Source organism: Medicago sativa, chromosome 1, assembly GCF_051527215.1.
Source record: "Medicago sativa cultivar Bolivia chromosome 1, Bolivia_mono, whole genome shotgun sequence".
Classification (NCBI taxonomy): domain Eukaryota; kingdom Viridiplantae; phylum Streptophyta; class Magnoliopsida; order Fabales; family Fabaceae; genus Medicago; species Medicago sativa.
In genome coordinates, this window is record NC_140749.1 from 14230348 (window position 1) to 14243530 (window position 13183).

Below are 13183 nucleotides of genomic sequence, written 5' to 3' on the forward strand. Positions count from 1 at the left end.
ATGGTCACTACTTACAAAGACTGGCATGAAATGCTACCTTTTGCCTTGCATGGTTACCGTACTACAGTGCGCAGTTCAACCGGGGCAACTCCTTTCTCTCTTGTATATGGTATGGAAGCAGTTCTCCCTCTGGAAGTGGAGATTCCATCTCTTCGAGTAATCATGGAAGCAAAGTTAACTGAGGCTGAATGGTGTCAAAGTCGGTATGATCAATTGAATCTGATTGAAGAGAAACGAATGGATGCTATGACTCATGGACAGTTGTATCAAGTGCGAATGAAGAATGCTTTTGACAAGAAAGTCCGACCTCGAGAATTCAAGGAAGGCGAACTTGTATTGAAAAGAAGGATAAGTCAGCAACCCGACCCAAGGGGCAAGTGGACACCTAACTATGAAGGTCCTTATGTTGTCAAGAAGGCTTTCTCTGGTGGTGCTTTGATTCTTACACACATGGATGGTGTTGAGCTTCCAAATCCTGTCAATGCCGATATAGTCAAGAAATACTTTGTCTAGAAAGAAAAGAACAGCGTGGTAGGTCGAAAACCCGAAAGGGCGGCCTAGGCAAAAATGCGCTTCCCGGTGGATCGAAAACCCGAAAGGGCGATCCAGGCAAAAGTTAGGGACAAAAAAATGAATATGAAAGAGCTCGCTGAGATTGTACGCAACTCAGGCAAGAATGAGCGCCTCGATGAGCCGAAAACCCGAAAGGGCGGTTCATGCAAAAATGAGGTTGACAATAAAAGACAAGTAACTATATCCGGCAAATCACCGTCACCCCTTGGGGCATCTGCAACTGTCAATGATCATCTTCGTCAGAGGCTTCTGTACTTGTGAATTCAAAATTTCTATGAAATGTAGCGGTCATCGTGTTCAATGTATCACCAACCAATAAAATTACCATTTTCCAAGCTTTGTAAATCCGTGAAGTCATGCCTTTGGCTAACTCTCACTCTTTTACATCAATTTGAGCCTGTGCTATTGTTTGAAATTCTACTTTTCTTTCTACTTTCAATACTATGTGCAGAATACTTTCTTTCTATTTGATAATGTTAATGTCTGAAACAAACATCTTTTAAAAATTGAAAAATCTTTTCTGTCTATTTTGAAAGCAAACCTGAGCAACAGGGTACATTTCAATGAAACATGCATGAATGAATGAATGTCAATGTCTATTTCAATACATGTTACAAGCAGGTTACTCCCCAGGATGATCTGTGGTCAATGGCAAGAATGAAAAGACAGAATGAAAATGAAAAATGAAAAAAATGAAAATAAAAAGCTCGCTAAGTTGAAAACCCGAAAGGGCGGCTTAGGCAAAAATGAGCACCCCGCTGATTGACAACCTATGAAGGCAATTCAGGCAAAAATGGGGCAATGAAAAGAATCTTTACTCCCCGGTGAATCGAAAACCCGAAAGGGCGGTTCAGGCAAAAATGAGGTTTGAAAATGAAAAATGAAAGAATGAAATATTGAAAAAGCATTGACCACAGATGCGAACATCCAATGTTTACCCAGCACTGACACGCCTAGCAACGGCGAACTGTGTCCAAGAACCTCCCAAGGGTCCTCCTTTACAAGTTTTATTGCCCTCAGCCATGGTTTCGATACGTCTCTCAACGACGGTCTCTCCAAAGAGGTTTTCCCCCTGTGAATATGTTGCAGCACGAGCCACTACGTGCCCAATCTTCCAATGTCTTGTCTGCCTTTGTGAAACTTCTTTGTCAAATTACAAACCAATCATGCATTTCAAACATTCATACATGCATAATCATGCATTTTATGTGCTCATACATCCAATAATCTTGCTATACCATACATACATGTTGCATATCCAACTGTCAACTGTCAAATTCAATGCCAATTTCAATTTCAATTTCAAATGTCAAATTCGAAGCAATCTCAATGTCAAATGTCAAATGTCAATGTCAATGTCAATGTCAAATGTCAATGTTAAATGTCAATGTCAAATATCCAATGTCAAATGTCAATGTCAAATGTCAAATGTCAATGTCAATGTCAATGTCAAATGCAAATGTCAAATGCCAATGTCAAATGTCAATGTCAAATATCCAATGTCAAATGTCAAATGTCAATGTCAATGTCAAATGTCAATGTTAAATGTCAATGTCAAATGTCAATATCCAATGCCAATGTTAAATGTCAATGTCAAATGTCAATGTCAATTTCAATTGCCAAGCCAATGTCAATGTCAATGTCAAATGTCAATGTCAATTTCAACTGCCAAGCCAATGTCAATGTCAAATGTCAATGTCAATTTCAATTGCCAAGCCAATGTCAATGTCAATGTCAATGTCAATGTCAATTTCAATGTCAATGTCAATATCTAATGTCAATGTCAATGTCGATGTCAATTTTCAACTCAAATCAATGTCAATTTACTCTTGGGCCAACAAAAATGGTCATGTCTATTTGCAAATCGGGTCAATGACAATTTACCCTCAATTGGTATCTTGTTAAACCAGACTCTCAATTTGTATCTTGTTACTGGTCAAGTGCCAGGTTCAATTCAAAAAGAACCACTTGTACCTGTTTATATACCTATGCTTCCGGACAAACGGCAAGTTCGATTTGAAGAACAGTTTGTACCCAGCCTATGCTTTGTTATCGGTCAAACGGCAAGTTCGATCTAAAAGAGCAGTTTGCACCCTCCCACATGACGTGGTGATAATCCAACAAGCAAGTTCGATCCAAAGAACAGCTTGTATCAACCCTTTTGTCTATAGCTCCAGCCAAACGGCCAGTTCGATCCAAAGAACAGTTTGTGTCTGTCTATCTGTTTGTATTTTCAATCAAGTGTCAAGTTCGATCCAAAGAACAGCTTGTATCTGCCTATATGTCTATGTTTCCGATCAAGTGTCAAGTTCGATCCAAAGAACAGCTTGTATCTGCCTATATGTTTATGTTTCCGGTCAAGTGGCAAGTTCGATCCAAAGAACAGCTTGTACCCATCTCTTGTTTGTATCTCTCGGTCAAGTGGCAAGTTCGATCCAAAGAACAGCTTGTACCTGTCTATTTGTTGCCCGTTCTTTCTACCTTGATGTCTATAAATCCCTTGGTGGTGTGACACAGCCCGTAGATTCCGGTTCGATTGTCTTGCATTCATAAATGAAATGTTGCATGGCATTCGTGTTTGTTTGAAAATCTGAAAGCGTATTTTTATGTCCAAAAGCAGTGCAAATGTTAATATTTAAGTATCTTCGTCCCGTCAATTCTAAGACTTCGTCTCTTGACTCCCCGGACAAAGAAACTTAAATAGGGGCAGCTGTTATACCCTAATTTTGGACCTAAAAATACTTGTTCAATTCTTCTTTTCTTGCATTATAAGTCATTTGATATGTCTCTGATTAATTGCATCTTTCTCTGCATTTTATTTCAATGTTATTTGCAAAATTTACATGCAAGGGCATTTTAGTCATTTCCTATGTCAAATTTCGTTCAGTCTTTTAAAAATTTTGTTGAGTCCTTTCAAATAGTTTGAATAAGTCTTCATTTCAATTCTATGTCAAAATCCATTTTTAAATTGCATTTGAAGTCATTTTGAGTCAATTTTGCCCCCAGGGGCATTTTAGTCTTTTCATGTGTCAAAGCCCTGTTTAAATTCTAAAAATTGTCTCTGAGTCTTGTATAAGTTCTTGCTTTAATTTCCTGTTAAAAATCCATTTTAAAATTTCATCTGAGTCATTTTTAGTCATTTTAAGCCCCTAGGGGCATTTTGGTCATTTCACATAAAATTGCAGATTCATTTTAATCTGCTTTGTTGTTTTTAATCGTCTCGCTTTACGTTAATTTTCAATTTACTTTTTCAATTCAATTTTAGTTTTAATTTTCATTTTAGTCCGCGCACTTTTGTTATTTACGTTTTAATCCCTTTTAAGTTTGTTAGAGTCCAAGTGCCATGTGTCCAAATGTTATTGGTTCTTAAAAGTTTGTTACAAGTCAAGTCCATGTGGCATCTCCTCATTGGTCCAAGCATCCCTTTCATCACCTATATAAGTCAAACTTGTGGTCAAAGTTATTCATTCAATCATTTTTTCTCACAAAAAAAATTCCACAAAAAAGTCACAAAATTTTCTTTTCTTTTCCCTCTTTTCTTTTCTCACGTGCCTATTTCTTTAACCACCACATTCCTCCTCTAACAACCTCCCACCACCACTCAACCACCTCTAACTAATTCTAACCACCACTTCCACCACCCTAACAACCTTCTCTCTCCACCACAACAACCTTCAACCATCATCATCTTCCTCCATAACCACCCAATCTTCATCATTCAAATTCCAAAACCACCACAAACCTTCATAACCAATCCCTTCATCATCGATCCATCATCTTCTTCTCCTTTTTCTTCAACAATTCTTCATCCAATCCTTTCAATAACTTCATTCCCTTATTCAATCTTCAAAATCGGTTCACTTCAATTCATCAACAACACACTACATTTTCAATCACAAAATCCAAGCCATTTCGATCATGAATCAAATTCATCGCCATTGAAGCACCATTAACCAAGCTAGCTGGACCGTACAAAGCAAGAGGGGATCGAATTCAGATCGTAAACAGAGGGGGGGAGATAGAACTGAAGCTTCAAGTTGCGAACCGCAACGGTTTCCGGTAACGAACTCGAATCGTACGTAGCACCTTCAAGGCTGTTCGTGAAGCTGCTCGTGAGGCTGTACGCGACACTTTCGAGGCCTGTACGTGAATGCAAGAGGTAACACGATTTCTCCTTCTCTTCATCCAATCTGCGCTGCTGCCATTGTTCTTGTGTGAATTTGAGTTCATAAAAGTGATTTTAATCTCTTCCATATTTCTTCTTTGATTGGATCTGCACTGTGTTCTTCATTATTGTGTGAATCCGAATACATGTTGGGAGAAAGTGAGTTTTTGGTGTAATCATTTTAGGAAGAACTTGTGAACAAATTGAACAAAGAAGAAGAAAGGGGTGTTTTACGTGAAAGTTGAGGAAGAAAAGGGTATTGACCCACTGAACCGGTTCGACCCGCTGGGTTAACCCATAACCCAGGCCCATCTCACTTTTCTTGTGTTTTAAAGAAATCACTACAGTTTTGTTGTTCACACCCCCCTTGTGTCTGCTGCTTTTGTTAATTTTCGCTATTTGCACCCCTGTCCATTTGATCTTTTCATGAAAAATCCTAAAGATTTTTTCTATGTATTCTTGATTTTTCTTCTTAACATTTTGATGACATTTTTTGTGCTAAAACTTGAGAAAAATATTTGAAGCATTTTTTTTCTTATTTTTGTTAGAATTAGTAATTTTCTTGCACTTTTTAGCCTAAAAATCCTTTAAAAATTCCTAAAAAAAATTCCTATGTGTTCTTAATCATTTTCTTGATATTTTTGTGATATTGTCATATGTTGAATCTTGGTTAAAAAATGTGTGGTATTTTCTTGTCAATTGTTTGCTATTTTTGTTAAAAAGTTGTGAAATTTTATGTGTTTTTGTGTTTAAAAATTCTCTAAAAATTCTAAAAAATTTCATTTACATTTCTTGATAATTTTGTGGTGTTCTTGTGATAATTTTGCATAATAAAAATTGAAAAAAAATAATGTGGTTAATTTTCTTACTATTTTGTGATATTTTGTGCTAAAAATTGATGAAAATTTGCTTGATTCCAATTCCAATCCTTGATAAATGTTTGTGGTTCATGATGGATGATTTTGTGAGGTTTTTACTACTGTTTGAATGTGTTTTTTACTGGACATGTGCATGTGATGATTGGTTGCTTAGTTAGCAAGTTATTTGTCATTTTAATATGTAAATTGGTGCAAAAATAGACCTAGTTTCATATCATGATTCCTTGGCTTATAATTTTCTTGTAACTCTCACATTAGGGCTGACCCCAAAACTCTTTGAAAAATGTTACAATGTGAGGGTTATGGGTCTTTTGTTTGCTTGGAATTTTGGTATCTTGTTAGATGTATTTTGTCATCTTTCTTTGCCATTTTATCATGTTATCATGCCTTATTTCTTTGTCAATCTTTTCTACTATCACATGCCTATTATTACTAACCATTTGTTCATTTGTTGCATACACCATAAGTATTCCATGTCTCATCCCTTTCTCCACTTTAATTTCTTGCACTTTAAGTTTCAATTTCATGCAATTGGATTTGTACCAAAACTAGAATGTAATAACTAGGAGTTCTTGTAATATTTTTCCTTCATGCACTTTTAATTTCTTGGCAAAGAGGCCATAGAATGTATCTAGGGTATGATGTAAAGGACAATGGACTCTAAAAATGTACACCGACACAAGCACCGACACATGCACACACACCACTATATAGCTAGAATATGCATGTTTAGATGTATGTTTAGGATTGTATGTTTAGATGAATGCCTAGGACTTACACTTAGAAAAAAAACCAATTTTCCAAACAAACGTGAACAACTTCACTCAAACCTTTTCCAAATAAACCTTGGGATCCAATATCCCATTGTATTTTCTTTTCCATTTTCTTAATCAAACTTCAATGAAAATAATCAAACTTTGACTTCTTTTGCAATTCACTAATTCAACCTCACTATTTTCCAATCTCATGCCCTTGAGGCCTCTTTCTATTCTTCAAAATCCATTTTCAAACTTAAAATCAACCAACAAAAACAAAAACATTTTTGAGAGAGAACTACGGTGGATTTGATCCCTTAAACGGGTACGTAGGCAAGGAACAAAATTCCTTCAATTCAACTAAAATAAAAAATCCAAAAACACCCTTCTCCCTCCAATTCTTCATTTAGTAAGTCTTAGGCTTAATATTTTCTTTCAAAATAGCATTTAAAAATAAAGCGCGCGCGTAGAAATTAAAGACGGTTCCTATAGGTTACTATAGTCGTTATGGGTGCCTAACACCTTCCCGTAGCGAAAACAACTCCCGGACCTCGATTCTCAAGGGTTTTGCTTACTTTTTCCCTTCCCAAGAAAAAATAAGATATCACCGGTTAGAAAGGTTCAAACGTAATCAATGTTTGACACCCGAAAACCAAGATAAAACATCCCATCATGACCGATGTACGTACATCGGACTCCCTCGGTGTCGTGCGGGTCCCTTACGGCTTGAACCATTCCCCTTGAGTTGAGAACCTCTCGTATCCCCCTGACGTAGATAGCGAGAGACACGAACACCTACATTTCTTGTATTAGTCATAATCTTATGCATACATGAATGATTAACCTATAACCAATTGAGTTAAATTCCTTTAACTCGGATCCTTAATCGATCCCTTGGGGTAATACATATGAGTTCATGAGTGTAGAAGAATATTCTTCACATGTTAACATTATATATAAAATCATGATCACGTTCTAGTTCACGACGACTACGTCGAGGCTCTAGTTCCATTCCCTTACTTGAAATATAACTTACTACCCGATCGTGAATCAAATAACTCTCTCACATGCCATACTTCACTATACCACATGAATACTTGCTTTACCTTTTAAAGAAAACGTTTTTGAAACCTATGCCTTGGAATTTTGAATTAAGGGGTTTAAGATTTAAGATTGTGTAAAGCAATCACTCACGCCACGCCAAAACCACCCGGAACAAGCAAAACAGTGGGTCACCCCACTGTTAGCTCGCCTAGGCGAGTGATTTGGTGTGGGTGGCGAGCTGCAGCTCGCCTAGGCAAGTTGGTAGGCGAGCAAACACCCCTCCCTGTGGGTGTTGCTTGCCTAGGCGAGTTATGACAGCCCAGATTTTCAAAATCACCATTTTTGACCCAAAAACCTCAATCCAAGGTATCCCAAGGCATATCATAGTAATAGAAGTCATATGGAACCTGTAGAACAGCCATGAAATAAGTAATCACAAGTATAAAGATGCATGGCATGAAAAGGGGTAAATTTCTACACATAAACCCTAAGAAATTATATAGTTTTTCTTGCAAGTTTATCACACATCCCATGGACAAAAACTACCTAAGAAATCACCTTAGTTTAACTTGAGAATATGCACACAACTTCAAGCCCTTGATAGAAAACCCTAGAATCAAAACCCTAGTTGTGAGATGAATGTTTGGTGAAGCTTGCTTCCAACTTGTCACCAACTACTACCAAACCTTAGCCTTGCTTAAATTCTAACTTCTTGAATGATTAGGAGAGGATTAGAGGAAGATCATGAGTAGAGAAGAAAAGAGAAGGTTGCTTCAACACTTCACTAACCAAAAACCATAAATCCTAACCAACTCATACTTGATTCCAAAGAGGAGAAGGAAGAAGCAAAGATTGTGGTTGAAGGATGATGATGATGACCGATTTTCTAGAGAGAAGGGAGAGCAAAATTTCTTACAAACCCTAGTGAGAGAAAGTGAAGAGGATTGTGTGAAAAATTTGGACTAAAAGTCCTTAAATAGTCCCTTCATGCGCAATTACCATTTTACCCTTGGTCTTAAACGCGCTTATTCTATCGTTAACAGGTAAATCATCGTATCATAAAAGTGGGATATTACATTCAATATAAGCTATTTTTAGTTTTTTTGAAATGATTCATTATTTTTCCTATTATAAAAATAAATAAAGGGAAATGCATTGTTTTATTTATTTTTTTACAAATAGAGAAAGACATGGTTATTTTCCTGGTAGATAGATGAAATGGCAATGCCTTTATAAATTCACACACACAACTTAAGTGTCTTGGGTTCATACTCTGGTCATGGCATTTTGCATAACAATTTTAGATTTTTACCATTTGAGTCAAGACTTGTAGACATTGTTCTAATATTACATATCAAATTATTGAAGAAAAAAAAAACTATTCAAATAAAGTTTACTACGAATTCATGTAGAACAAACTTTTGAGTAAAGACGACACATACAGTTTATTTAGTTTATTATTTTTTAATTCATTTTTATGTATAACATTACTAAGTCAAATTTGCTTATTCAGAAAAATAACTTATAAAAAACAATAGTGTATAAGTGATATATGGAGTGTAATTATGAAACAGTATAATTAAATTCTGACCAGGCATTGAATCAAATGAAGTAGGTTTAAATTGAATTTCAAAAACATTAAAGTTCAACAATAACAATTAACATTTAAATATTTTTATTATTTTTAATAGAAAATATTTTGAAAATTCACTTTAAAGATATATTTTAGGGAGTTGGTTTTTTAAAAATTAAATGATATAAGTTGCAATAATGTGGTTAGTACTTCTATAATCCATAATACTTCCCCATCATTAATCATGACTAATAGAAGTACTAGCCACATTATTGCCTATCATATTTGAAACATTTGGAAGCTGCATCATTGAAACATGGTAAGAGTTTGAAAGTTGCTCAAAGTTGCTCAAACCACTCATACTACTTTCTCCGTCGTACAATCGCAAACCAGTTTTTCACATTTCCTTATTCTTATATGCCAGAAGTTTTTTATGGCATTATTAATTCTTCCAGGCACCTAACACAAATGGAAAAATGTACAAACAAATAAATGCATATAAAACAAGTAAATGCATATAAAATAAGTATATGACAAAATATACAAACAAATAAATGCATATAAAACAAATAAATGCATATAAAATAAGTATATGACAAAATATACAAACAAATAAATGCACATTGAAGTTTTTTATGTCATTATTATCACTTTGATTGAGATAAAACAAGTGGGACCCAATAATTTATTGTTCCTTAATGCCCCGGGCACCGGAAGCATTACCCTTTAATTTATTGCATTGACTTTCCTTGTCATTATATATAGCCTATTGTAAGGTGTTACTACTTACAAGCTATCAAAAACTAATGGCAACCCGCATGACTCTTCTCATGTTTACCTTTGCAATTATGTGCATTGCTTCAGTTCAAATTGCAGGTAACAATCTAGTTCCACAATGAAACCTTTGTTATATTTTCAACGAAATGATTTGTATTTGCAGAATATGATAGTAATGTTTTAAATGAATATGTTTTTATTGTCATTTTTTTTAGCAAAACTTCCTTATTCATTTTAATCTTTAAGTTGTAGGATTTTATGGAAAAATCTATAATATCTTTGAAACATGAAATATTTATTCAAAATATTAGATGATGTGTCTAACAATGTTTAATTTTCTGTAAAATAGGTGCTAACTTTGGATCTAATTGCGGTTTTATCAAAAAATGTAATCCAACCGACTGCCTCAAATATTGTAATTCAAGGTTCTATCATGCTGGACGGTGTGTCTCAAACGGATTGTACTGTTGTTGCTATCAAAAATTGTAATCCAACCGACTGCCTCAAATTTCAAAAATATCCTTGTAATAGTATATCCGCAAAAATAGTCAATATGACTTTCATAAAATAAGTTTCAAAATAAAGATTGTAATTTCAATCAAAACTATATTATTATAATATTTTATTATAAATGAATAGTTATATTCTATTATAGTAGTTGTCATTTTTCCTAATAATGATAAAAGTTATAATGACATAAATGACAATATAAAATTTACGGATAATAAATATCACCACTATAATAAGACCCCGTTTTGATAAATAGCTTATACATGTGCTTAGAGCATTAGAGCCTATAGAACTAGAGTTTACATCATAAGTTCTTATACTCAATAAGCTCTTTATGTTTGGACATGTACACTAAAAAGTAATTATATAAATTCAAAGTGTTTGGATGTGTGATTACAAAAGCAATTATGAATTTTTTTTTTTTTAGTAATTAACAATAATGAAATGTCAAAATATGTTATATATATAGGTTTTCAATATTAAAATATAGTAATAAAAGTGGAAATGAAAAGAAGGAATTACGTTAATAATATCTATTAAAAGAAATATTATATTATATTATATATATATATATATATAGGTCTTCAATATTAAAATATAGTAATAAAAGTGGAAATGAAAAAAAGGGCTGATGTAAGATTTTTACATGTCATAAACTATTTACACGTGAGTATAATATAAGATCGTTTCCACAGTGAGTTGCGTATTTCATAAGCATTTTCACAATATTAGTGTTTGAGTATAAATTGTTTGTTTGTGTAAAACTATTTTTAACTATTCGACATAAAATTAAAACGAGGCGAGATAGGGCTATTTCGCTTGGGGTCAGAGATATCAACCAAGCGTAACAGCTGCAACCTCTCGATCAAATAACGGATTCTTGCTTTTTAAACGATATTATCACAATCACTTGACAATATCATTCGTGTCCAAATGATATCGTTATTTTTAAGGCATATTTTAAATGTCGATTTCCCAAACATTTAAACAATCACAAATTCGATTGGATCGTTTAATCAACGATTTCCCAACCGATTAAATGACCCAAAAGCATTAAGTTCTAGATTAAAAGTGATTATCAAATATTAACGTCTATGTCTAGAATGAAAACTTAAGATAGATTGTTATTCTATTTCTTAGATCCAAGAGTATTTGTCAATATCATTTTGAATCTCAATAAAGCATTAAATACAAGAATAACAACAATACTAGAACCATATATTAAAATATCAAGAGTTTACATAATAGCTTGTTTGAATACCTCAAAACCCAAAAGAGTAGATGTAGCTACATATGTCTATGATAGCTTTTCAAAGGATGAAGAAAAGATAAAGATTCAATGCCTAGATCCATGATGTCTCAACAAATCTTGGGTTGAATCTACTGCTAACTACCTTGCTTTGTGTTTCTCTCTCTAGAAAAGCCCTAGTCTCTCTCTAAAACGAGAAAAATATGTATAAAACAGTAATGGGATAAATGGAAAGAGAGAAGAAAACTATTTATATGGGCAGAATTCGTGTCTAAGCGTGCCACCAAAATATTTTCCGTTTGCCAATTGGGATCAGCCACGTGTGCCTTATCCACTTGCATTTGATGAAGTTCGCTTGAGCGTGCATGAAGCATGCAGTCAGCATAGAGATCTGGGCTCTCGACATTATGCACGCTTACGCGTACATCGGTCGCTTAAGCGTACCAATTGAATCTTGGATGAGCGTACCAAAAGCATGCTGATAATGTACAGGAAGTTTGGCCATTGGAACTTACACACTTAAGCATACTAGAGGACGCTTAAGCATGCTCTCTGAATCAGGGAAGCATGCAAAAAGCGTACCAATAGCGTACATTAAGTTGCTCTTGACACTGTGTACGCTTAAGCGTGCTGAGGACGCTTAAGCGTACTGACTTTGGTTCTTGAGCTTCTTTCTTGTTCCTTGCTTGTCATTTCCTGCATAAAAGGGAAATTAGGCATATAAAGCATAAATGGTGAAATTACAACAAATGATTGCTTTTCCTTATATAACATGCAGAACAAGTCACTAAAATGCCTATTTCAACACATGAATTATAATACTTTTGAGCACTTATCAAGGGCCAATTACGTTAATAATATGTATGTATATATATATATATATATATATATATATAGAGAGAGAGAGAGAGAGAGAGAGAGAGAGAGGACATATCATATGAGAATGACTATCTTATACGAGAATGGTGAGAATAATTATCATCCATTAGATCAAAAATAGATGGTTCAGATTAAAAAGTCTCACATATGTATCACCCTATTCTATCATTCTCATTATTCCATGCCTCTGTTCATCTTCTCCAGCCACGCCTTCAACAACAACCCTTTTAATTTCCCTCACTTTCTAAAATCACTATTAATTCAAACTAGGTCAACAAAAAAATGATTCTTGATTCAAGATTAATTCTCTTTTCTTTCAAATACAACAAATTGATTCTAGCGCCTCAAGAATTGGTTCAATAGAAATTCAGATGATTCAATACAAATTGATTCAAAGCCCAAATTAATTACGTTCAGATGAACAATGGAAATTCAAATTTTAACAATTTGTGGTTGTCATGAATTTTCCTGATACTGCAGTGACAAGAATGAGGAAGGCAGACATAGAAATAAGGGTTGAGAGGATTGAAGGTAGAAAATCGGTTTGGAGAAGATGCAACGTGATTTGGAACATGGGTTGCAGGTGTTTGGAAGAAGAAGAGGCGCACACATTATAAGAAATGGAGAGGCACACACTTATTTTAATTGTGCTTTTTAATCTTAGCCATTAAATCTTAATCTAAAGGCTGATAACTCATTCTCACTTAAAAACACTATTCTCACTAGATATGTCCTATATATATAGGAGAATGCTAATGCACACCCACTCAAAAAATAGAA

The 13183-nt window shown here is 34.4% G+C and overlaps 1 long non-coding RNA gene across 1 annotated transcript; it reads left to right on the forward strand.

The window, feature by feature from the left end:
• The first annotated feature begins 9680 nt into the window (after positions 1-9680).
• On the forward strand, positions 9681-10417 carry LOC146952919 (uncharacterized). Its single transcript, XR_015026252.1, has 2 exons — positions 9681-9864; positions 10115-10417. It is a non-coding gene; the product is annotated as an uncharacterized LOC146952919 (long non-coding RNA).
• Positions 10418-13183: the final 2766 nt, after the last annotated feature.